At 40.5% G+C, this 25,657-nt stretch overlaps 2 protein-coding genes across 2 annotated transcripts in view; both read left to right on the top strand.

Moving 5' to 3' along the window:
* mettl4 (methyltransferase 4, N6-adenosine) overlaps nt 1–25,657 on the top strand; it is a 133,919-nt gene that overhangs the window by 51,371 nt on the left and 56,891 nt on the right. The gene's annotated exons all lie outside the window — the stretch shown is intronic.
* LOC308077664 (collectin-12-like) overlaps nt 1,450–25,657 on the top strand; it is a gene marked incomplete at its 5' end in the record, with an annotated part of 253,537 nt that continues 229,329 nt past the window's right edge. The window contains one exon of the mRNA XM_080418504.1: nt 1,450–1,459. The remainder of the gene's footprint in view (nt 1,460–25,657) is intronic.

Raw genomic sequence — 25,657 nt, forward strand, 5'->3', positions numbered from 1 at the left:
ATGAAAGTGCAGACTGCATCTCCTGTGGATGACACTGATCACACCATTGATGGATTCTGGGGCACCAACTTCAGACTCAATGAGTTTGTCTTGCAGCCCTGCATCACCAAACCTTTTTCCTAAAATACCTAGGAAGGACATGTATGAAACTATGTCCGTGGCACTTTTTTCTTTTTCTTTTTTTTCTATAATTCTTTTTTTTGAGAGAAAGTGTTTCAAAGTGTCCAATAATAACAATAACAACTCAATTATAATAACACTCAACAAGCATAATCCATGGAAACCCTTGATCCACAGCCTCACCATGAGACCTCCTCCTCAACTCTCATCAAAGTTAGGCACCATTGAATCAAACTATTGTGACATTGCATTCCTTTAGATCATGCCGTGCCCTTCATGAATTACTCTATAATTATCTGTTTTGACACTCAAGTCTTTTTCCTTTGTCCCATCGGCATGCTTTCTCATCAACATTTATTAGGTCTACTGTACCTGTTCACTTTAATGGAAACCACACCTATTGAAGCTACGTAGACGAACAAAAAACTAGTTTAGCTGGAACTTCCTGTATAATATACTATATATATATAACACATATATATATATATATATATATATATATATATATATATATATATATATATATATATATATATATATATATATATGTGTTATATATATATAGTATATATATATATATATGTGTTATATATATATATATATATATATATATATATATATATATATATATATATATATATATATATATATATATATATATATATATATATATATATATATATATACAGTATATATATATATGTGTGTGTGTGTGTGTGTGTGTGTGTGTGTGTGTGTGTGTGTGTGTGTGTGTGTGTGTGTGTGTGTGGCTTACCTGCTGACGTTTCTGCTTGAGGGAGTTGATCCTTCTGCTGTTTTCCTCTCACATTAATGTCAATAAAACGCCGGTAGAATTATACAAAATATTTTTGCTTTGTTTTGGTCAGAGTTGAAGCGTTTATTTTTTGCGGCCATCCTATTGGCCGACAACATGCATGTGACCGAAAACCGCACCACCCCTATTGAAACTAGAATATTCGCAATTCTGGGAAAATGCAAATGTGGTTGCGCCGACGCGAGTCGCGGGTTGCGGTCGCTGGGACACGAGGAATACGCCGGGAGGAATACCATTGGAGGCCGTACACGTGCGATCCGAATTCGGTGCAGATCGGATCATGCGTTCCTGATACATGGCGTTTTGATTTTAAGAAGTAGGCCTCTCCCACTATAGAAAATGGCCCCTCCCACAAATGTTGTAAGCCAATTATATTGTCACGTCACTCCTGAGATCACTTACATTTCATTTTGAGAGGATTGAAAAATCATGTTTTTGCATCAAACGGCTACATTTTGCGCATTTGTGGCACCCCATGTATCAAAGTGAAAATGCTTTTGGGGAGTTGTTGAGTAAACCACCGTTGACATGTGATTCAAATTTGGGGTTGACTGGAAGTTTTGTTCATGATTTTTGGCATCATTTGTAAAACAAGCCCCTCCCCTTTGGAAGCCTATTACGGACGAACGGTATGGTTTCCGCTTTGATATGTTTATCGCATGGGTTCAGCGATTATGTGTACCAATTTTTGTGAGATTTGGACAAAATCTGTAGGAGAAGGTGCAAAAACTGTGTTTTGAAGATCTAAAAATCTGAAAATCTATCCAGATGCAAATGGGCGTGGCCTATATAGGGAGTTGCGTCATGACCCAAGGAATCCAGGTTTTTTAATTCTACGACCTACGGTTCAAGAGTTATAGGCCGAAACGTAAAGTGGGCTGTTATAGCGCCATCATGAGGTCAACTTTATTTTTAAAATAATTTGGCACTGGACTCTTAACCTCCCCTCCAAGTCTTGTAACTGTAGCCCTTACATTTTCTCATGCAAGTCAATGGGGAAAATGAATTCACTAATAAATGAATATCAATTAAATTATACAACTTCTCTCTCTTAGCAAAATACACGCACACGATTCCCGATAAAGCCGGTCATTTTGACATATGGCAAAAGTGTGTGTTTTTGTTTCTTACTTACTACCAATAGATCTTTTTTAAGAAGCAGAGATTATTTAGATCCACCTGATGGAAACTAAACTGAACGAAAAGGGCCTTGACCAGACGGCCTAAAGACTTTAAGGCTATTATGGGAGGTGCGTTGCTATGTACTAGTCATCATAATCAATTTCACATCAACTTGATCTCTTGCAACCTTTTAAAAATATATATAATTTGTAGTTTTAACACCAACCTGCATTTTGAAATATGTATTTCAATAATATTGAAACTTGCATCTGTGGTTTCACTGTAAAGATATGAAATATTTATAAGCGCCTTTTCTCAAATACGTTTGAGAGGTTGTAAACCCTCATGTAAAATGGGCTTGAGTAAAAACACAATCAGTAAACTAGCATACCCTATATTATATAGCAAAGGCACAAAAAACTAATGGCAGGTAGTGTTGTTTGTATTCTATTTTTTGTCAGGTCCTAAACTATGCTGTCAATTGACCTCATCACCAATTAAGTCTATTTTAATTAATTTCCAAAACGATGGCTCCTTGTGATTGCTTCCCATGAGTGCTGTAATTAACTTTAAAAACAGCTTTCAGTCCCATCCCAAAGACAGTTACTGATTAGTGCAGGTTATGATATTAAGCTTCTTAAAGAGATGTTCACCCCCAAAATGACTTTTTTTCGATCAATTAGTCACCCCATGGAGACTTGAATTGATGGGCATTTTTTTGTTTTGTCGCATTCCTAAGCCAATAATTTGATGACCGGCAGCGGTTCCGGTAGGAGACACAAAGCGTCTCCTTTGTGTCTCCTACTGGAACCGCTGCCTACCGGTCCGCTGGTCATCAAATCATTGGCTTAGGAATGCGACAAAAACAAATAAATATCCATGAATTCAAGTCTCCATGGGGTGACTAATCGATAGAAAAAATGGCTTTAAGGCTTGGCAGATTTGTCACTATTGCACAGCTAGGCTGTCTGTCTCCTTGTTTGTCCTTCAACCAATAAACCAGGCAGGAATGGAGCAGATGCTGCCAAAACATGCACAGATATTATCCAACTTCCCACCTCCTGGGAGAGGGAAGTGTCACGATTACCAAATTTAAGTTGACGATTAATTGTCATACAAATAATTGTGGGATCGCTAAAGCGATCACACTAATGTTATCTTCACTATTTCTATACTATACTTCCCCCCATTTTTTGGCCCCGACAGAACTCCGCCGCGGAGGCACAAGGGGGCTATTGCCTCCTCCCATGCCCACCAGGGTCCAGGGGAAGCTCCGCCCCGGGTAGTGGAGCCGGGCGGCCCCTGGTCCATGCCCGGGCGTAGGCGGGAACCACTTTGTGCATGTCAAAAGTTATATTCCGAATGAATGCTTTGGGTCATGTAAACGAGGAATACTTTTATTCAGGTTCCATGTAAACAGGTGAGTGGAACAGATTATGAATCTCTATTCGGAATGAGTTCATTCTGAATGATTACATGATGTCCATGTAACCGCAGCCATTGTAGATCAGCGCAAGTGAGTCCCTCACACGATTAAACATTTATAAAGTAAATAGCCAACTCTCACGCGTAATGAAGAGAATAAGAAGTTTGTTTACAGTTTAACCTCACGACCAAAGGCTAATAACACTTGGAATGGATATTATATTGTTACGTCCCTGTCTAGGGCCTCCATAAGATGAATCTGAGGGCGGAACACACACACACATAATAATGAATTGAATGGCATTTTTATAGCGCTTTTCCAAGTGCTCAAAGCGCTTTACAATGGTTCATTCAATCATACAGGTGGGGGACATTGGGAGCAGCGGCGGACTGGCCATTTGGCGTACCGGGCAAATGCCCGGTGGGCCGCTGGGCCAAAAAGTTCGGAGTTATAGGGGTTTTAGAGAAGGAGATAACCTTTTTTTTTTTAAATATATTTTCGCTCCCGTTTTAGGATTATTACGGTCATTTCTGGGTTGCGCGGCCCAATTCTTAGTTACGTTAATGTTTGGGCTGGGATGCTTTCCAGCAGGGGCCTCAGTGCGGCTGCAGAGTTCATGCACAGGGCTGGATGAAACAGTGAAACTGGAGCGGCGAACAGTCGACGCCAGTCGAAGCCAGCGTTTACCACAATTTTACCACAATAAACCGGTATGTGCAGAAACCGGTTTATTAACTTCTTGGTAGGGCATCAGTGAAATGTCACAAGCATCCAGCCAAGCACTATATAAATGGTGAACACAATATGAGCCGCGTCGGAGAAGCAGAATTATTCAACTCTAATAATTTAGTAAGTAATTAACTTTTCGACTATCTCTAATAGGACTTCTCAAGACTATTCGCCCTCAAGCTTTGACTAAAGATCCAGGATGGTCATGGCTCAAACTAGCTGGTTCCGGCCACCAGTCAAAAGAACGGCCTTTTGTCTAATAGTCACGGGAATGTTGGCCGCCACGGTTATCCTAATCCACCTGTCTTCGAATTGGAGGAATGAGGACCAAATCCACCTGTCTACGAAGAATGAGGACCCGCCTCCGGCTCCGACAGTCCCGTTGGCCCGGCCGTGTCCGAGAGGAGCAATTGTGCCAGAATTCGCTAGGACAAATCTTTGCTACGACAAACCCAGTGCCTTGACTGGACGCACCGACGTTGTCGCGATGACGCCCTGGTTAGCTCCCATAGTATGGCAATCCACATTCGAACCCACGCTGTTGGACTCCATCTACAAACCCTACAACATCACCGTAGCAGTCACCGTTTTTGCCGTTTGTGAATACATCCAATTCCTCAAGGATTTCCTGGAAACCGCAGAGAGACACTTCTTCGTGGGATTTAAAGTCCATTATTACGTCTTCACGGATAGGCCAGAGCAAGTCCCCTCCGTTACGATGGCTGCAGGACGGGAGTTGTTTGGCAGGCCGGTGGCAAACTCAAAACGCTGGCAGGACATCGGAGCCGGCAGGTTCAAAATCATTGCCAATTTTATCGAAACGGATCTGCGCGATGGCACCGACTACATCTACTGTTTTGACGTTGATTCGAGGTTCCATGACCGCTGGGGAACGGAAGCTCTAGGTAAGCTGGTCGCCGTCGAGGGCGACTTCTACTACCCCGCGGGCGCGTACGGAGGCGATTAACGATTCAATTGTGTTTTTGGCATTGATCACTGGAACACATGAATACAAATAAAAATTCTGTTTGCCTTTTACGCCTTGTAATCAAAAATTGCACAGGTCAGATATGAGAAGTGACTCAAATATAAAAAAGAAATTACTGACAAAAAGCAGATCTACAAGCTTATATCGCAACGTGCACAAAGTGACACGTTGAAAGCTAGTAGATCTACTATTTCCACAATTTTTGGAAAATGTTTGAAAATGTATGAAAGTTTTTCAATATGGAAACGATTCTGCAAAATAATTGCAATTATCTTAAATAATTGCGATTAGACGATTATGTAATAATTGAGACAGGCCTAGGAAGTGGGGATTAAATAATGATAAAGCACATTTCTCACCCCTGTAAGTTCACATACTGCTGAGACTTGAGTGTAGACATCAATGAGAATAATACAACACATCCAGAGAGAATCCTATACATTAAGTGGATTAGTAAAACATATGGTCATAGTATGACAGTTAATGTCATGATGCCAGTGATCATGTCAGTGAATTTATCCCCTTCAGTCAATTTTTATTGTTCAGTATTTATACTATGGACAGTGTTGCCCTATCTTGCCTTACTGGTTCACGGAACAAGATCAACAAATGGAAACAAAACATGTTTTGTCCATGAATGAAAATAGAACATCTTTGAAACTAGTGTCCTGGAACAAAATTATCATTTTTTTATTTTTTTTATTTTTTAAATCTTCCTTTTGTTTTTTACTATTTAAAGGTTTTCCTTCCTTCATGTTGCCTAAACCTTTTCTCATCACTATCTGTCAGGCAGACATTATAGAGCTAAACATATTTATGTTTATTTTTTGCCCACGTGAGATCTATTTCATAGACATGATAGTGATCAATCTCTTGAGGCAGCTTGATCTTAACCACTTTCTGGGGCCAGAGGCGGCCTGTGGGACTAACACTGGCACAGGCCACTTTAGACCAGTGGTTCTCAAACATTTTCATGTCAAGGACCCCAATATACATTTTCGACCGTGGCCCCCCATCACAATCAAAAAAATGTCACAACGCGCTGTGACACGTTGTGAGCTTATTGTATATCAGCTATTTTTGAATTTTTGGTACTTTCACGTTGGTACTGTAAGTATATTTTGATGCCAATACTTTTCTACTGAAGTCAAATTATCACGGTAACCGGAACGCTCGCCCCAAATATACATATTTTTCTCGGACCGCTCGCCCCTTGCGGTTCTGGTATTCTTGTATTCGTTTTACTGAGGTTAAGGTTAGGAATAAGTTTAGGGTTAAATAGGCATAGTTTTACTGAGGTTACGTTTAGGATTATGTTTAGGGTTATAGGCATAGTTTTACTGAGGTTATGTTTAGGAATAAGGTTAGGTTTAGGCATAGTTTTACTGAGATTATGTTTAGGAATAAGGTTAGGTTTAGGCATAGTTTTACTGAGGTTATGTTTAGGAATAAGGTTGGGTTTAGGCATAGTTTTACTGAGGTTACGTTTAGGAATAAGGTTAGGTTCAGGCATAGTTTTACTGAGGTTACGTAGTGGCGACCGTTCCGAGGTCGTCGGATTTGACCCAGGGGCGAGCGTATTTTGGGACGAGCGTTCATATACAGGATTTTTACTTGTAAGGGACCAGTCGAAATTTATAGAAGGGGGTCCCTGGAGGAAAACAGGGGAGGGTCATGCCTTTCTAATTTTAGTCCAAGGGAGGGTCAGCTAATTTTACTTTAAATCCAAGGGAGGGTCATGCAATTTTGAATTGATGAAATAGTCCGTTTTTATATACCTTTTTAGTACAGCAGAACAGTGGTCAATGACCCCTCTCTATTTCAAAGGATACAAAGGATTCAAATCAAGTAACACCTTGGTCTACTCTATTTAGAATCAATGACGGTTGTTAACAAGCCATCAACGCACAGCGAGTGTGAACGACCCAGTCAATTCTTTTTTTAATAATAGAAAAATATACATATTTGTGCCTAATTCATAGAGATGTTCGAAAATAGTGCCTGAATAAAGTGACTAAAGGGGTGCGTATTTTCGATAAGCACAAACGGACGTGCGTCGGTGCGTGCCAACCGGTGTGTAAATCTCTTATATGTGTGTATCGCCTCATTTTTGTGTGACAGTCAGAGGCGTGTTCACGTGGAGAATCATTTGCATTGCTCCATGTCCCATTTAAGACCATAAAAGGTAACCGGAAACTGACAGAATATATCAACATTCTTCAAAAGGGACAGATCTACAAGCTGACAAAGCTTTTAAAAAAAAAAGTACTAAAAGTAAAAGTAGCCTTGCGCTGATCTACAAATTGAAGATCAGCGCAAGCGAGTCCCTCACACGATTAAACGTTTATAAAGTAAATAGCCGACTCTCACGTGTAATGAAGAGAATAAGAATTTTGTTTACAGTTTAACCTCACGACCAAAGGCTTAGAAAACTTGGAATAGATATTATATTGTTACGGGGAAAAAAAGATGCAACATAAAGTGGGAGTGAAACCCATTTTTATTTAGAACTTCATATATATTTACATTAACTTAAATAGACTTTACAGTTTTTCACAATTGTTAACACACGTTTCTCAAAACAATAACGGCTTTCTCAAAACTGCACACACAAAACTGAAAACCTCACACACAAAATGCTAAACCCCACACTGCCTTTGCAAGATGACTCTTTGCCATCAAATCTCTTAACTGTTCACAAAATGGAACTCGTGTTTTCATTTGGTACACACAGCCATATTTTCAAATGACACACGCATACCATTCATTACAGTACACACAATAAGCATGTGATGCACACTACCAAACATTTACAGCACACTGCAGGGCAAAATTGAAAACACAATCATATAAATGGAACACACCATATGAATGACAATGACTGGAGAATGAGCCATTTCTCCTTTTGTAAAATGACTCAGTGTAGGCCTACTTTTTTCAAACATAAAACAAAACAAATATGCAGCCAAAAATGTTTTATTTCTCAACATGATTTAGGCATCATGCCTCCGGTTCATGTCTGGCCAGAGGGCCTCATCCACATCATAGGCAATGTTCTCCCTGTCCAAGCAGCGTTGGAAGAAACGCCTCGAGTGGCGCATGAAGCCCTGACAGACCTCAACAGTGGCTAGGGCTGCAATCGATTTTTACGATTTTTGTAAATTGACATTTTTCGATTTTGAACTAATCGAGAATCGTTTGTTTTGAAAAAATCGGAAAAGAATCAGAATCGTGACCCCAAGAATCGGAATCGAATCGAATCGTGAGATAGCAGAAGATTCACACCCTAACAGTGACGTCGCCACAAGCCTCCTCCATGGCCTGGAGCAGTGGGACTTGGCTCTGTGGGTTCCGTTCATTTACCTTCCACCTCCAAGCTCAAAAGAACTCCTCAATGGGATTCAGGAAAGGAGAATAAGGTCGAAGGTACAGAACGGAAAAATGTGGGTGGTCCTGGAACCACTCACGCACTGGAGCAGCCCGGTGGTGCAAATTGCTCACCAGACCTGAATGTTTAGAGATTTGACTATTTAGGTGTTATAGATTGATGCTTTGAGATTTTGCGTGAGAAGTGTGTGCAACAGCTGAACATTGTGTGTAGTGTTTGGACAACAAGGTGTGTTGTAGATTGTTGCTTTGAGATTTTACGTGAGAAGAGTGTGCAACAACTGAACATTGTGTGTAGTGTTTGGACAACAAGGTGATAATGTAATGATAGTGATGAGTGTAAAGAAGGAAAGTCAGAGTCTAAGGGAGTGTGAAGTAGTGCCAAATTGGGTCGAGCGATTAGTACATGAAGTTAAGGTTGTGAAAATTGTGCCGAATTTTCGCTTTTTGTGTGTTAACAATTGTGAAAAACTGTAACGTGTGTGTGCGGGCAGGGGTGATGGCCTCCATAAGATGAATTTGAGGGCGGAACACACACGTGTTGCATGATGAAGTTCATTCCAGATCATTTAAGGAGTGCTGCATACATCCCTAGGTATGTGCAGAGACCGGTTTATCATTTCATGGTACAGAAAGTACATGACGTGAATATGCGTGCAAAATGCACATGCAACGGCCACGTGAATGGCATTGACGTGTCGTAAAGCACGTTAAGTTACATTTCTTTAATAAGACTTTCAGAGGTTCTCTCTCTCTCTCTCTCTCTCTCTCTCTCTCTCTCTAAACACCTTTCTATCTACTCAATAACACCCAATACACATTCATTAATATTAATATATAATAGTTTTGTTTTAAATGTTCGAGCCTTGACGACCATGCAGTCTTATGCAAACGTTAAAATGTAATTTAGATAGCATTTTATTTTGTACATTATTTATTTATTTTTTGATATTATTATAATGTTTAGACTGATGATAGGTTATTGGTTTATCTATGATCCTAGATTACTGAGTTTATCTTCATCACATCTGCTAAATGCCAAAATTGTGAATTGTAATTTAGCTTTTGTAATTTACACGGTGTCCTAGTTATTTGTGTTTGTGAAATAGCCATATTTATTAATAAATAATAGGCTATGGGGGGGGGGGGGGGGGGGCACCAGGTAAAATGCTGCCTATAGGCATCAAATTCCTCAGGGCCAGCTCTGACTACTGGTTACCAAATACTCAACTTTCTTCAATCTGAACAGGATTCAATGAGTTTCCCACATCTAAGTTGAGAACACTATCCATTCTGCTACCACTACTACAGATACTACACTGTGCATTTAGCAAGACTGACTACAGTAATGTTCTAATCAATGTGGAAAGCAAAACATCGGACGGGGATGATGGGGAGGGTTAGGGGTGTCAAGATACACTAATTTCACGATACAATACATGATGTTGGGCATATGATATCGATATGATACATTATTAATGTTCTTTTCTCATGTATCATCAACATTGGCCATCATCTTTAGTTTAAACTAACTTTATAAAGCACTTTGCTGCGCAGCATACATCCCTAGGTATGTGCAGAGACCGGTTTATAATTTCATGGTACAGAAAGTACATGACGTCAATATGCGTGCAAAATGCACATGCAACGGCATCGTAAAGCACGTTAAGTTACATTTCTTTAATAAGACTTTCAGAGGTTCTCTCTCTCTCTCTCTCTCTCTCTCTCTCTCTCTCTCTCTCTCTCTCTCTCTCTAAACACCTTTCTATCTACTCAGATAACACCCAATAAGCAAAACATCGGACGGGGATGATGGGGAGGGTTAGGGGTGTCAAGATTTCACGATACAATACATGATGTTGGGCATATGATATCGATATGATACATTATTAAAGGGGAACTTCGCCGATTTTGCTGCCCATAGCGTCAAATGACGTTTTCCGCGGGTTCTCACCTATGTCCGCACTACATGGTGTCTCAGTGAGACCAACCCCACACACACCCCAAGGGGTGTCTCCCAAAGAGTGGGATCAGCCTTCTTTCTCCCTGCTCGCGTCGGTAAACACTCCGTGGGAGGAATACTAACACAACAGATATTTATTTGAACCATAAAACACAGAAGAGCAGCTCCACCGCAGAGGAATTCAACAGGCTGTATGCTGAAATCATGCTGGACACAGCTTGGATTAATTACTTTATAGAGTAAGTAATGATTGCTGTAAACGTTATGCCAATTTGACATAATAATCCAAGTGTAATTGTACTTGATTGCTTTAATGTTAGAGATTAATAAAGTTAGGGTAGTAGTATACAATGTGTAGTTGACTTCTGATAGACGCATGCACGCAGAGCAGTGTTGTTTACATTGTCGTTCCATAGCTAGCCAAATGCAAAGCTAAACCACTTGTGTGACAAGCCAAATTTATGCTTTGTCTCTTGTCAGATTTCAAATATAAAGTGCTTATGCCATGGCCACGGATGTTACAATTTGAATCGGCTGGGTGCAAGTACCCGTATCTTCCGTATTGTTTAAATAAAAGCATTTTAATCTGATCGGTGGTCATTTTCTCATAAACCTCCCAACCGATCGCATAAGGGTTGCATAATAAATGGCCACTGATCGGATTAAAATGCTTTTTTATTAAACAATACGGAAGATACTGGTACTTAGACCCACCCGATTCAAATTGTAACATCCGTGGTCATGGGATAAGCACTTTTTATTTGAAATCCGAACGTTTATGTAGATGTACGGATTGTACATGTAGAAAGTGCAAACACCAGGTTGAAGTTCCCCCATGACAGTCATGTTTCAGGGCTACGTCGCCGGGTCCCGAAAATAGCAGATCTACAAGCTCACAACGCGTCAGACTCGACACTTTGTGAGCTTGTAGGTCTGCTATTTGCGGCTTGCATGCAATATTAGTATAGATTAGGCTTCACGTGGGATGATATCTATTTAATCTACAAGTGTAATCTAATGTGTTCTTTTCAACAGGACAGAATGTTGTTTCGCCTGCCTGCGGAAATGGAGTAACGTTCGGCTGATGAAGACCCCTGGGACTCGCCTTTTGAGATACAACCATATTCTTTTTCTAAATAAAACGATTACATTTACACCCTGCTTGCTCTACTCATTGATCACGGTACATTCTACATTGTATAAGCATTCATAATGACAAAATGTGAACCCCAATTCTATAAGGGTTCTTTTGAACTGTTTCATGATAGGAGATGGTCTTTCATTTGGCAGAATGGTACATAATTGCATTACAGATATAATAGTGAAAAACTCTTGTACATTCTGTTAGTATTTACTTCTACATGTAATCATAATTTTTCTGGGGACCCCAGCATTGGATTCAACTTTACTGGTCTTAGATACAATAGGCTATAGTAAAACCTAATATTATCCATATACACCAATTGAAAGCATGAAACGGTCTCATTTGAAAAAAGAGGAAAAAAACGATTAGGCTGTGTGTATGACAAGAGTATTTGAACATTAGCATGTCATTCTAAAGTAATGCCCATGTTTTCTATAAGTTTAGTCCAAAGAATATAACTGGAAATGACAGTGAAACATTATGCTCTCAGAAATAAGGAGTCACACATGACATGAGTATGAAACGTTTTGTTTTATTATTATATTGTTGACTACTATGCTGCATTTCCATGGATGTCCCGACTCCCAAGTAGAAGATGGACGTCACGTCACCAGCACCGGACTGTCTACATGGTGGGATGGAATGTAGAAAAAAAATTGATGCACGTGCGCGCGCGCACACAGACACACACGTTTAGTGTTACTATGCTAATTTATACATGATATATTTAGTTTACTATAAGATACAATCAAATCAATACAGAACACAATACAACAGCAGCCAAGACTAATAGTTTCACCTTGGCTTGCTGGCGCAACAAAGACACAGTGATGATGGGACTGACATCCTGGTATAGATATAGCAAACTTGCAATGGGTATTTCACGTGATCCAAGAAAGAACATGGCTTCGATGTCGTGTTTTGTGATCCAAAGGTAGACAAAAAAGTCGGAAAAGTTGGAACGTAACATTCAGTGTTGCCAGATCTTGTGAGAGAAATAAGCAACCAGGTATATGAAAACAAGCCCAAAAGAAAATACCTGTGCCAAGAGCACTTGAAACCTAGACATGGGTTATTTGAAAATTGCCGATCTACAAGCTCACAACGCGTAACGATGTGACGCAGTGTGAGCTTGTAGATCTGCTATTTTCCAAAAAATCTTGAGGGGAAAAAAGTGCAAAATGTGGAATATTTTTTAAACATTTTAACAACACATTTTTGGTAGGGTCTCCCTGGCAAATGTGTTGGCGCGCAGTGCACAGATGAGGGTCCGTGGAAAAGTACATGAACATGTTTGAGAACCACTGGTTTAAACAACAATCAAAACATTTGGAAACGAGCCCAAATATCAACTACATTTTAGAAACCAGCCGCTTATAATAAGCAGACATGGCAACACTGGCCAATGCAATGTGCTGTATGTGTTTGTTGATGTTGTTGTAGTGAGAACTGGGAGGGGAAAGTTACAACGTAGACCACGCCCCCACGCAGCCTCCTCCCCACAAGGAAGTGCAGTGCCCCAAAGCATTGTGGTCATTGTAGTAATGCAGCCAAACCCCAGTCATCCAGTCAAAGTCAAGACTTCTTTATTTTTCTGGCCATAGGGTGCAAATTTGAAATTTTGCTACTGTTATCTACTATATTATAATAGATCATTAATATATATATGATTAACATTGAGTGACTGCAAGTTCTTCCAGGGGTGTAATGCTCCTTTAATGTTCTTTTCTCATGTATCATCAACATTGGCCATCATCTTTAGTTTAAACTAACTTTATAAAGCACTTTAAAAAACAATTACAAAGTGCTTTGTTAACACACAAATAAATACATTTGTGCAAGCTTAAGGGAGAAGTGAAGTTCTCACTAACTATAAACCCATTGTTTCAGAGGACAGATAGACACTAATATAACAAATATAATATAATATAACACTGCATGACTATAAATTCCACAAACCTCATATTCTTGTCATCTGGACTTTACCAACCAAGTGCAGCCTAGTTATTTCTAACAGCTCAAAAAAAATCTATAATACCAGATACAGTATAATACCATGTAAACCATCTTAGATGTAGGCCTACTTGAGAGTGCAGAGGCATAATTGCTTTGATTAACGAGCGTCAACAAGCATCAGCTGACACACAACACCTCCTCTCTGCAGTGCTTTAAACTGAAAGTGACTGGAGTCCGTTTCTCCAAAATACCTTGAATATGATGGAAGACATGATTAATAATTACTGTGATTATGATAAGCTTTACATTTCATATCATACACCATACAGTACTCCTATAACTTTCATCTGCAAAAAAAAAGGAAAGTGTTTTAATAACAAAAAAAATATTACGATACAGTATGACATCATGACAATACCTATCGTCACATTTTAAAACCATGATAGGCTATATCGTGGGACAAAATATCGTGACACTCCTAGGCGGGGAGGGTTCATCTTTTTTTTTTAATCACTTGGGGAGGGTCATTGATTTTTTTTTTTGTCAAAGGGAGGGTCATGCCATTTTAGATCAGGGCACATACATTTTCTCCAGGGGTACCATTCTTTAAAAATCGACCTGTCCCTAACTGAGTGTTTTTATATTGTGGTGTTGCTACTTTTACTTAAGTAAACATATGAGTACTTCTTCCACCACCACTGCTGACTGGCGAGACAGCAGATGGCCATGATACCCTGTTGCTAAGCAACCATTAATCAAACACCCTGAGCATGCCATGGTGCAAAAGGGAAAAAAAGAAAAGTAAACAAACTGCTTGTTGAATTCAAATGAATGTAATTTAGCTTCAATTGGAGAGCATGTTGTTACGGGGCTGGGGGGCATGAGTATAGGAGCCCTAAACTCCATCACAAACAGATGCTGTCAAGGTCCAAGTATGTGAGCAAATTTATTTTGCATTCAGTTTTTATGCACCACATATCTGGAACAGAAAGCTCTTTTAAATCAAAGCTAAAAAAAACGTTCTGTTAGCTGCTGATCATCTCCTACAGTGAAAATAGCAGATCTACAAGCTCACATCGCGTTGTGAGCTTGTGGATCTGCTATATTCTATAAATTATTAGATTTTTCTATTTAATTTCTGAAATACTTTTGAAAAATGTTGTTTTTAATTGATGAAAAGTTGTGATTTGTTTTTTCGTTTGAACTTTATTTATGTTTTAGCTTTTGAAAGATCTTTTTTATTTTTTATGTAGGAAACAAAAAAGGAAATTTACTCGCGACCCATAAAAATGCACTGTTTGGGAAACAGTAGAGGAAGCATGAGGTGGCAAAGCTAGATACACTTGACTAAACAGATCAAACTGCAGGAACAGTAGGAGCTGGAGTGAGAACTTGTTTAATTAACACTGAATTTAGTTGCTCACACAAGGAAAATTGATGACAAGATTATGAATGCTCAAATGATGCGGATGAAGCACATAGCTGACCGAGGCGAGAAGAAAGATGAAGTGTGTGTTGGAATTATCTTGAAAGAAGATGTCCCAAAAGATGTTGTTAAACCCAGGAAAATTAGTGAATCGTGACTGCATTGGGAATGGATAATGGTGTAATCTGCATGTTCACACCATGTAGCCTACACAGCATGTAAGCCCCTCCACTCTTTTCCTGGCATCTGGAGTTCAATTCAATTCAATTCAATTCAATTCAATTCAATTCAATTCAATTCAATTCAATTCAATTCAATTAAAAGGGGCATGGGAAACATATGTTTAGGTCACCAAAGGAAGTCTGGAATAAAAGTTTACAATTAAATATGTAAAAAAACTAAACTGAAAAAACGGTTTGTTTGCTGTTAAACATTGTTAGAAAATGTTGCTCATTTTCCAACACATTTTGTGTGCAGCGGGTGCACAGTGTGTCTTCTCTTGGGAGCCAGGTCTGCCTGTGGCTGCCTTTCTCAATCGCCAGACTGTGCTCACTAATTTACATCCTTAGTTTTAGATCAGCCAAAGTGTTCAGATATTCTGCGTTTCTGTCACTGTGTATTCTCTGTTTAGGGCCAAATACATTGCATTCCAATTTGTTCTGGTTTTGGGTTGATTCTTTCTAATGTGTCAGATAGCTTTCTGTTTGTTTGGCTTTGTCCAGTGCGGTTTCTGTCTGGTTCAGCTTGTGTTTGTGCAAAGAGCACCAGAACCAGCTGGTTGAGGGGTCATCTCTCTATAAATATTACCAGAGAAAGAGGCAACATTTTTGAAAATAGCAGATCTAAGTAAGCTATAAAAAAAAAAAAAAAACATATATCTGTGGAACAGAGTCAAACAAAATGTAATGCCTCAACCCCTATAAGTCCAAGTGCTTGTCAGGGTGGGGGGGCCCAGTCCAAATATAATTTTTTGAGAGGGTCGTGGCCTGAAAAGGTTGAGAACCACTGGGTTAGGCGGTAAGTCCCCCGGCATACTAGCTTGGAAACCAGACAAATCTGCCAGTGAAAAAAAAAAAAAAAGCGAAGTTGTGGGGCACCAATCAGGACCCAGTATGCAAAAATGCCTCGGGTTTATCACCAGAGCCATTTTTTTTATCCGCCCCCTTGGAAATGCAGGTTCCACACAAGAGATTCCAGACTAATATCTATGCAGTGATATTAGCCTGGCCATGCCAGGCTAGCTACATACTATAGCGTCATGTCCAGGGGGTGTACTTGCACACCATTGCGGGGGGATGTACATGATGTACATCAAGGCCGCCTCGCGCTACAGAAACAGGAGATACTGTAGGCTCCTGACCTATGGGCCACATGGCTCGGGGACCATTGGTTCCCAAGGCTACTTACTTACTATGAAGCTACAATTGAGTGAAATACGGAAACTATAATGCAATTCATTTCATTACTGCAAAACAAATTATGATCACAAAAGCACTCCATGGCTCACGGTAATTTGTTATTTTGATTCTTACTATGTGCACTGAGACTCCATTATGAATCTCCACGGGCGGCACTCCCCTCAAATCTTTTTTTCTTCTCATTTCTCATAAACCACTTCATTCATCATGTTATCAAGTGATGAAAACACCGCTCTCTACTGGAAAGAGAGAAGTGCCGCTAAATTGCTTTTGAGAAATTGCAATGAGATCTGGCAAAGCACTGACACTCTCTTGCCTGGCTGAGGAGGACGTGCTCATACATGCAAAACGTGGGATTACCACCTTTTTAGATGGTCTGTCTTAAGAGAGGACATTGGAGAGGCTGCTAAGAGAGTGTGGGGAATAGCTGTGCAAAGATATGAACCCAAATCAAGTGCCGATGTATGGATGATGCTGCTCTCTCTGTGTGTGTGTGTGTGTGTGTGTGTGTGTGTGTGTGTGTGTGTGTGTGTGTGTGTGTGTGTGTGTGTGTGTGTGTGTGTGTGTGTGTGTGTGTGTGTGTGTGTGTGTGTGTGTGTGTGTGTGTGTGTGTGTGTGTGTGTGTGCATACCTTTGAGTAGCAAAACAGAAAATTAAAACCAGTTGGGAATTAAGCCTTACTCACTCAGATATGAAATCAAAGCATCTTACTGTGCCTCCTTGTTTCCCATGATAGCCTCTACACTTGTTGCTTCAGTACTTTAAAATATTTCAGGCTGTGACCCCTTATATTAATCATATTGAACTGGGGACCCCCAGAATAATCATATTTGAACTTGGGAGCCCCCAAAATAATCATATTTGAACTGGGGAGCCCCCAAAATAATCATAATTGAACTGGGAACCCCCCACCTTGACAAACACTTCACAATATTGTGAAAATAGCCAAACCACATGCTCAATTATTATTAGTATTTTCATTCTTCAATACTAATGATCAAATAAAACAGATAAGGCAGGTGAAGATCAGAATATACTAAAATATGTACCTGAAAACATTTGAGGTGAGAAACAGCTAATGCAGTAACATGCATGCTTCAGCAGTAGCAGATCAGGGTGAAATAATTCTGCAGCTACAGCCATGGGGAGCCAGTTTACTTAATTATCACATATATTTGGAAATACGGGTAAACAATTAACCTCGACTCTGTACAATAAGCTAACAAAAGCTTATGAAATGAACACATCTCAGTTAAGGTCTCAAGTTGTTTGCAGCTGCAAGGATAATGAGGTGGGAGCAGGGGTCATCACCATGGCAGCTTGTGACGGACATTTTCATTAATATTTCATTTTTGCCACGGACATGCAAAATAATCATCTTACCAAAAACACATTGGCCTAGCCCTAATGTATACTAATGGACGTAATGTGTCAGTGTCATAGGATCTATTCTAATGTGCTGCACATTTTAAAACAATAGTAGCCTATGTCTGCATTAACTACTGAGCTACTTAACCACCAACAAATTAAATCCTAATTATTTTGGATAATAATAGTTGAGTCTCATAAGTACAGACAGTGCTTCAACCTCAAAAGGGCCACTTAGTTGCAAAGGTGAGTGGGTGCGTATTATACATCATATGGCTAATATAGAGATTGCTGGCTTTTCAAAAGACAGTACTTGAGGACAGAAGGAGATCAAGTTCTACCAGCTAAACCATTTGGTTTGTCATGGTACTTTAGCTAGTGGATTCCATTAAGGTGAGGTATTATCTGTTGATGAGAAAGTCCAAGGCAAGCACACGTAACAATGAAAAAAGAACACACCCTACAAGCTACACTTGATTTTTTATTTTTTATTAGACATGATAATTACTGTTATTATGCATTGTGAAATGCTTCTCACGGAAACGTCAAGGATGCCTTGATCTATAAGCCCACACGACATGCAACGTGTTGTGAGTTTTTCATCATAACCTTATTTCAACTCGGAATACAGTTGAGGGACAGGCCCTCATTTTCAATATAGCCGAGATACAACAATAATATCAACAGAGATACATATATACAATTCAATATTATATATTAAATAATCAGAAGACAAAGAATACTCAAAATGTTTTCAAGAACTAAAACCGATACATTAAAAAATTAATTAAAGCAGTTACAGTCTGGAATAAAAGTGTTGGAAACCATTGCCCTAAATTGACCCAAGGAAGGCAGTGATCTAATTTTTAGGGACTTCTGGAGCTCATTCCAAGAAATAATAATAGCACTAACAGAAAATGCTGCTTTGCCTAGCTCTGTATGAGCAAATGGAACCTTGAGCGTTAGGAAATCACTTGAGCGGGTCTGGTAGGAGCTAGGGTTCTGCTCCAACATACCACAAATATAAGGCGGGAGCATACCTGAGATGGCTTTAAAAATTTAGAGATACCAGTGCTTATAACGCCTCTCAGAGAGAGAGGATAAGCTAGCGTTCCCATAAAGTGTACAGTGATGGGTACCAAAACTGTCACCAGTTACCCATCTTAAGGCAGAGTTTTAGATCTCCTATTTTTGGCAAAGAGATTTGGTGTAGATGGAAAAAGCGGTCCAACAGTTGCAACTCAGGTCTGTTTCACCATGATTAGAGGGTTTAAAGTGGTTATAGTCATTTGTGAAAAATAAGCCCTAAATATGTATTTTATTAAAGACATTCTGTTATTGTTTTAGGCCCAGAAATATTTATACTCTACAAACGCATATATATATATATATATATATATATATATATATATATATATATGCATATATGCATGTATATAATAATGTGTTCCGCCCTCAGATTCATCTTATGGAGGCCCTAGACGGGGACGTAACAATATAATATCCATTCCAAGTGTTATTAGCCTTTGGTCGTGAGGTTAAACTGTAAACAAACTTCTTATTCTCTTCATTACGCGTGAGAGTTGGCTATTTACTTTATAAATGTTTAATCGTGTGAGGGACTCACTTGCGCTGATCTACAATGGCTGCGGTTACATGGACATCATGTATTCATTCAGAATGAACTCATTCCGAATAGAGATTCATAATCTGTTCCACTCACCTGTTTACATGGAACCTGAATAAAAGTATTCCTCGTTTACATGACCCAAAGCATTCATTCGGAATATAACTTTTGACATGCACAAAGTGGTTCCCGCCTACGCCCGGGCATGGACCAGGGGCCGCCCGGCTCCACTACCCGCTTCCCCTGGACCCTGGTGGGCATGGGAGGAGGCAATAGCCCCCTTGTGCCTCCGCGGCGGAGGTCTGTCGGTCGTAGGCAGGCCGGGAAGCAATGCACCGACTCCTGGCCAGGCAGCGTTGTATGCAGTGCAAGCCTGCGTTCCTTTGTTATCGCCGTTTTAATGCGAAAGTAGCAGATCTACAAGTTTCTTTTTTTGTATTGGTACCAGACACAGTAAAACTTAGGCTAGCCTATACTACTTGTCACATTTCTCATGTAGGCTACCTTAATTTTATTTAATCCAAAAAAATGTTTCATCTGACTGAATAGATTCTTTTGATTATAAGTTCCCGTTTCATGTCAAGGACAGGTAAAGATTGTTCCTCCATCACAGGATCACACTAATGTTATTGCCACTATTTGTGGGATCGCTAAAGCGATCACACTAATGTTATCTTCACTATTTGTGGGATTGCTAAAGCGATCACACTAATGTTGTTATCTTCACTATTTGTGGGATCGCTAAAGCGATCACACTAATGTTATTGCCACTATTTATTCTATACCATACTTCCCCCCGTTTTTTGGCCCCTATCTAGTCCTTCATACTTTTAGCTACAAACTCCGTTCCAACTCTACAACGTTCGGCCTACTTATAGGATATATCGGATTATTAGACCCAAGCAACCGCTTATTAGACCCTAGCAACCACCTGTTTTACCCTAGCAACCACCTATTACACCCTAGCAACCGCCTATTAGACCCTAGCAACCGCCTATTAGACCCTAACAGTGTGTTCTGTAATTGTAATCAAGATCTACAAAGTAACTAGTAACCAAATGTCATTGTAGTGGAGTAAAAGTACAATATTTTCCTCTGAGATGTAGTGGAGTAGAAGTAAAAGTATGGAATATTGAAAATACTCCAGTAAAGTAAAAGTACCTCAAAGTTATACTTAAGAACAGTACTTAGTAAATGTACTTATAGTTAGTTTCCAACACTGGGGGGCAAATTAGCAGTCAGTCAGTGGCCTGGTGGTTAAGGCTGTAGGCCAATGTTATTGGGATCTGAGTTCGATTCCAGGATGAAGCAGCATTTGAAATTTAGCATTAGTGCAATTTAATGACTCTGTCATTTTAGATTTCTTTGGCTCAAACTCAAACTACAAGCTCATAGCGTGCCACACTATGACTTTTTGAAAAAGAATCTGAAAATGTATGCAAATCTTTTAATCTATATACACATTATAAAATCAAATCTTTGCTTTTGGGGGTCCCTGGAACAAGATATATTGAGATGGGGGGTCCTACTACTCCTTGGAAAGTCAGAGGTAAAAAAAATGGCAGCTCCCAAAGCTGCTACTTTCTGAGATACTAGTCAACTAAAAGTAACATTTCAATAAAATGCATTATAAACTACTTTCCGGCACAATTATATTGTTTTGGAATGTGAAACAGAGTTAAATGAACACAGGAGATTATAATGTACTACGTAACTAACTAAGGACCCCAATTTAAACAAGCCATATGGCTTGCTTGGGTTTTTTAATCCTATTTAGTCGACCTTGTATTTGAACTGTACTTTCATGTGCTTTTTGTCTGCAAACTTCTAAATAAAGTCAAGGTTTCAGACAATGACATGCAAATTAATTTTAGCACCTTGGCCATGGGCTTTGTTTGTCTCACACAAACTTAGGCCATCACAATGGACCCCCCACCCCACCCCCAAACACACACACACACACACACACACACACACACACACACACACACACACACACACACACACACACACACACACACACACACACACACACACACACACACAAGTACGTCACATCGTGACGCGTTTTGAGCTTGTAGATTGGCTATTTTCAAACATTTTTGTACTTTTACTTTTGGTACTTTAAGTTTATTTTGATGCCAATACTTTTGTACTTTTACTCAAGTAACATTTTGAAGACAGGCCTTTTAGTTGTAACAGAGTGTTTTTATATTGTGGTATTGCTACTTTTAGGCTACTTAAGTAAAATGTCTGAGTACTTCTTCCACCATGTTCCATGAAACACAGTTATGTTTAAAGAAACAATTGCTTTTGAATTCATCCTAAGGACTCAGCATTATTTTCCATGTTTACAAAAAATAAAAATAATACTGTACTTTTAGTCCACTACAATTATTTGAAAACTTTGGTTACTAGTTAGTTTGTAGATTTTGATTATTATCACAAAACATACATTAACCACTTCAGCCCTATACACACACACACACACACACACACACACACACACACACACACACACACACACACACACACACACACACACACACACACACACACACACACACACACTTGTATTTTTGTTTTGACTACATTCAATTGCAGTTCGTTTCCATTCAGCCAGTGGCCTGGTGGTTAAAAGACAATTTTGTTTTTTTACAACCAAGGTTTATATTTTAGCTTGTAATTAAAGTAAATAAAAGATGAGTGTTATTATTATTTTCATTTACTGCTTACTGTTTTTGCAATTTTCGCGATATTTTTTACAGTGGGCGGGGGCATTCTGTCCAGTGGCTAAATATGCCTTTTTTACACAATAAAAAAGGTCCTGTGGTCTTTGATGGCCAGATGTGAGTTATTGGAGGCTAGAAGAGCTACTGTAAATAATAATAAAGAAAACACCGGGTTATTGTGTAAAAAAATACATATTTAGCCACCGGACAGAATGCCCCCGCCCACTGTAAAAAAATATCGCGAAAATTACTAAAACTATAGAAAGCAGTACATTTAAAATGTTTAACACTCATCTTGTATTTACTTTAATTACAATCTAAAACATAAACCTTGGTTGTAAAAAACCAAAGTTGTCCTTTAAGGCTGTAGGCCATTGATATTGAGATCCGAGTTCGATTCCAGGATGAAGCAACATTTGCAATTTAGCATTTGTGCAATTTAATGTCTCTGTCATTTTAGATTTCTTTGGCTATTCAAAAACAGCAACTCAAACTACAAGCTCATAGCGTGCCACACTATGACTTTTTGAAAAAGAATGTATGCAAATCTTTTAATCTATATACACATTATAAAATCAAATCTTTGCTTTTGGGGGTCCCTGGAACAAGATATATTGAGTCTGTTTGACTGTGAGGTGGGTGTCGTAGCCAAACAGGTTATGTTAATTATAGGAGCCTGTTGCCTAATCTCTCTACAATGTACTGTAAGCATCTACCAGTTGGGCATTTAGCAGACGCTCGTCCGACGGCCACTATTCTCTTTTGATTTTTTTCACTGCCTGTTTTTCAGTCTTTTACTTTATTTTCCAGGGAAGGCTAGATTTTCCAGCGTAAGACAACGATTGTAATTTAGCCTTCTTTAGCTTTTGCAAAGTAGAAATACTCTGTTACAAGTAAAAATCAGGAAATAAAAATAAATACTTAAAGTACAAAAGTATTGGTATCAAAATGTACTTGTAAAATGTACCAAAAGTAGAAAGTAGGCCGAAACTAGCAGATCTACAAGCTCACTATGTGTCGCATCGCAACGCATTGTGAGCTTGTACATTTACGCAAGTACTGTGCTTAAGTACAATAGTTATTTTGAGGTACTTTTACTTTACTGGAGTATTTAATACTTTTACTTCTACTCCACTACATCTCAGAGGAAAATATTGTACTTTTACTCCACTACAATTAAATGAAAACTTTTGGTTACTACTAGTTACTTTGTAGATTTTGATTACAATTACAAAACACACAAACCACTTCAGCCCTAAATATATTTCAGCCGATTGAAAATAGCAGATCTACAAGCTCACAGTGAGTTTGTAGATCAGCTAAATGTGGAAGGAGATACAGTCACTGTGATGCTGCTCACTGTGAACGCGCCACCCTGTGGCTGAATGGCCACACTACATGTTGAAATAAGATACAATACATCTAGGGGGCATGTCTGAGAATCTGGGGGGCGTGTCTGAGAATCTGGGGGTGTGGCCAAAAAAGGTGAAGAAACCAACTGGCTACCACTAGTCCGGGAGTCAAAGGGGGATTTTTGGCTGAACGTGGTTTTGTCGGTTAAAGTTTTTTTCTCAACTGATTCTTGCTGCTGGGGGTCCCCTCTTAAGGATTCAAGAGGGTGCCCAGTGAAATCCCTTGAGCATTTTTAATTATTAACCCCTTAATGCCCAAAACACTATAATTCACCCAAAATAGACTTCTATGGTATTTCATGCAAAATACTTGATCTAAATGCTTAAATTTGGTTTCTACAGTGTGTATCCATGTAAGTGGATGTGTACAGTGCATTAGATTTAATATTTATGCATTTTTTAATATTAACCCCTTCCTGCCCAGAACAACATAATCTTTAAACTGTGATATTGTACATGCACAGAAATCAAATTAAATCAAATACATTAGATCTGCTTTCTACACTAGTGGAACTTTTTTCCTTTTGGATGAATGCACATTAACCCTTTCAGGCCTTCCATCTTGAGCATCCTGCACAAAAATATCTACAGAACATATTCCCAATTTGGTGTTTCCCATAGCTTTCCCATAGTGTTTGTATGGCCTCCAGAGGTCCGCGGGGACCCCCTGGCGGACCTCCGGCCGAAAATCTCAACTTTTTTTCGGCTTGTCGATCTGCTCTTTTTCGGGCCAAAACGGGCGGTACCTCCCTCTCCCTGGGTCGCCCGGCGCCGGCGGAGGGCTCGTTGGATCCGGGCCGGGGGTGCGCACGCGTCGGTGCCCCCCCCGGGTCCCCGGGTGTCTGGGGCTCTGGCCTCTCCCCTGCATGAAATTTCGCTTGGGGGGAAAGTGGCCACTGGTGCCAGCGGGTATGGACCATGCCCGGAACCGGGGAATGGTCCTGGGGCAGTGTCGGCGCCGCGAGAGGCCCCAAATCCTGGAGGATTCGGAAAAAAGCCAGGATTTCTTCAGAGTCCAGAGCTCCCAGGAAGCTGTGGGCTCACGGCCTCTCCCCTGCGTGAAATTTCGCGTGGGGGGAAAGTGGCCACTAGTGCCAGCGGGTAGCTATGGACCATGCCCGGAACCGGGGCATGGTCCTGGGGCAGTGTCGGCGCCGCGAGTGGTCCCTTGTCCTGGATCTCCGCGTCGTACCTCCCTGTCACCTGCCCGTAGCCCAGGAGGCGTCTGGCTCGTGCCTGCCTCCCTCCTTTGAAAAAGTCTCCCGGGCGAGACGCCGACTCGCTCCAGACCGTACCTATGGAGCTTGGCCGTCGCGATGCCCAGCGCGAGGCTCCGTCTCGGGTGGCGGCGCGGGCCCCCTCCTCCTGGATCTCCGCGTCGTACCTCCCTGTCCCCTCCCCGTGGCCCGGGAGGCGTATGGCTCGTCCCTGCCTCCCTCCTGTGAAAAAGTCTCCCGGGCGAGGCGCCGACTTGTTCCAGAACGCACCTATGGAGCTTGGCCGTCGCGAAGCCCGGGGCGAGGCGGTTCCTGGGGAGCCTCCTCGCTCACGGGGGGAGCCGCCACCAGCAACCCGTTGCTTTACGACCTCAGATCAGACGAGACGACCCGCTGAATTTAAGCATATTACTAAGCGGAGGAAAAGAAACTAACAAGGATTCCCCCAGTAGCGGCGAGCGAAGAGGGAAGAGCCCAGCGCCGAATCCCCGCCCGCGGTGGGCGCGTGAAATGTGGCGTACAGGAGACGGCTGTCGCCCGGGTGTCGATCGGGGGCCTGAGTTCTTCTGATAGAGGCTCAGCCTGTGGACGGTGTGAGGCTGGTAGCGGCCCTCGTCGCCCCGGGGCAACGTCTCCTCTGAGTCGGGTTGTTTGCGAATGCAGCCCAAAGCTGGTGGTAAACTCCATCTAAGGCTAAATACCGGCATGAGACCGATAGCGGACAAGTACCGTGAGGGAAAGTTGAAAAGAACTTTGAAGAGAAACCGTTAAGAGGTAAACTAGTGGG

Source organism: Gymnoscopelus braueri (genome assembly GCF_963280865.1).
Source record: "Gymnoscopelus braueri genome assembly, chromosome: 21".
Lineage (NCBI taxonomy): Eukaryota > Metazoa > Chordata > Actinopteri > Myctophiformes > Myctophidae > Gymnoscopelus > Gymnoscopelus braueri.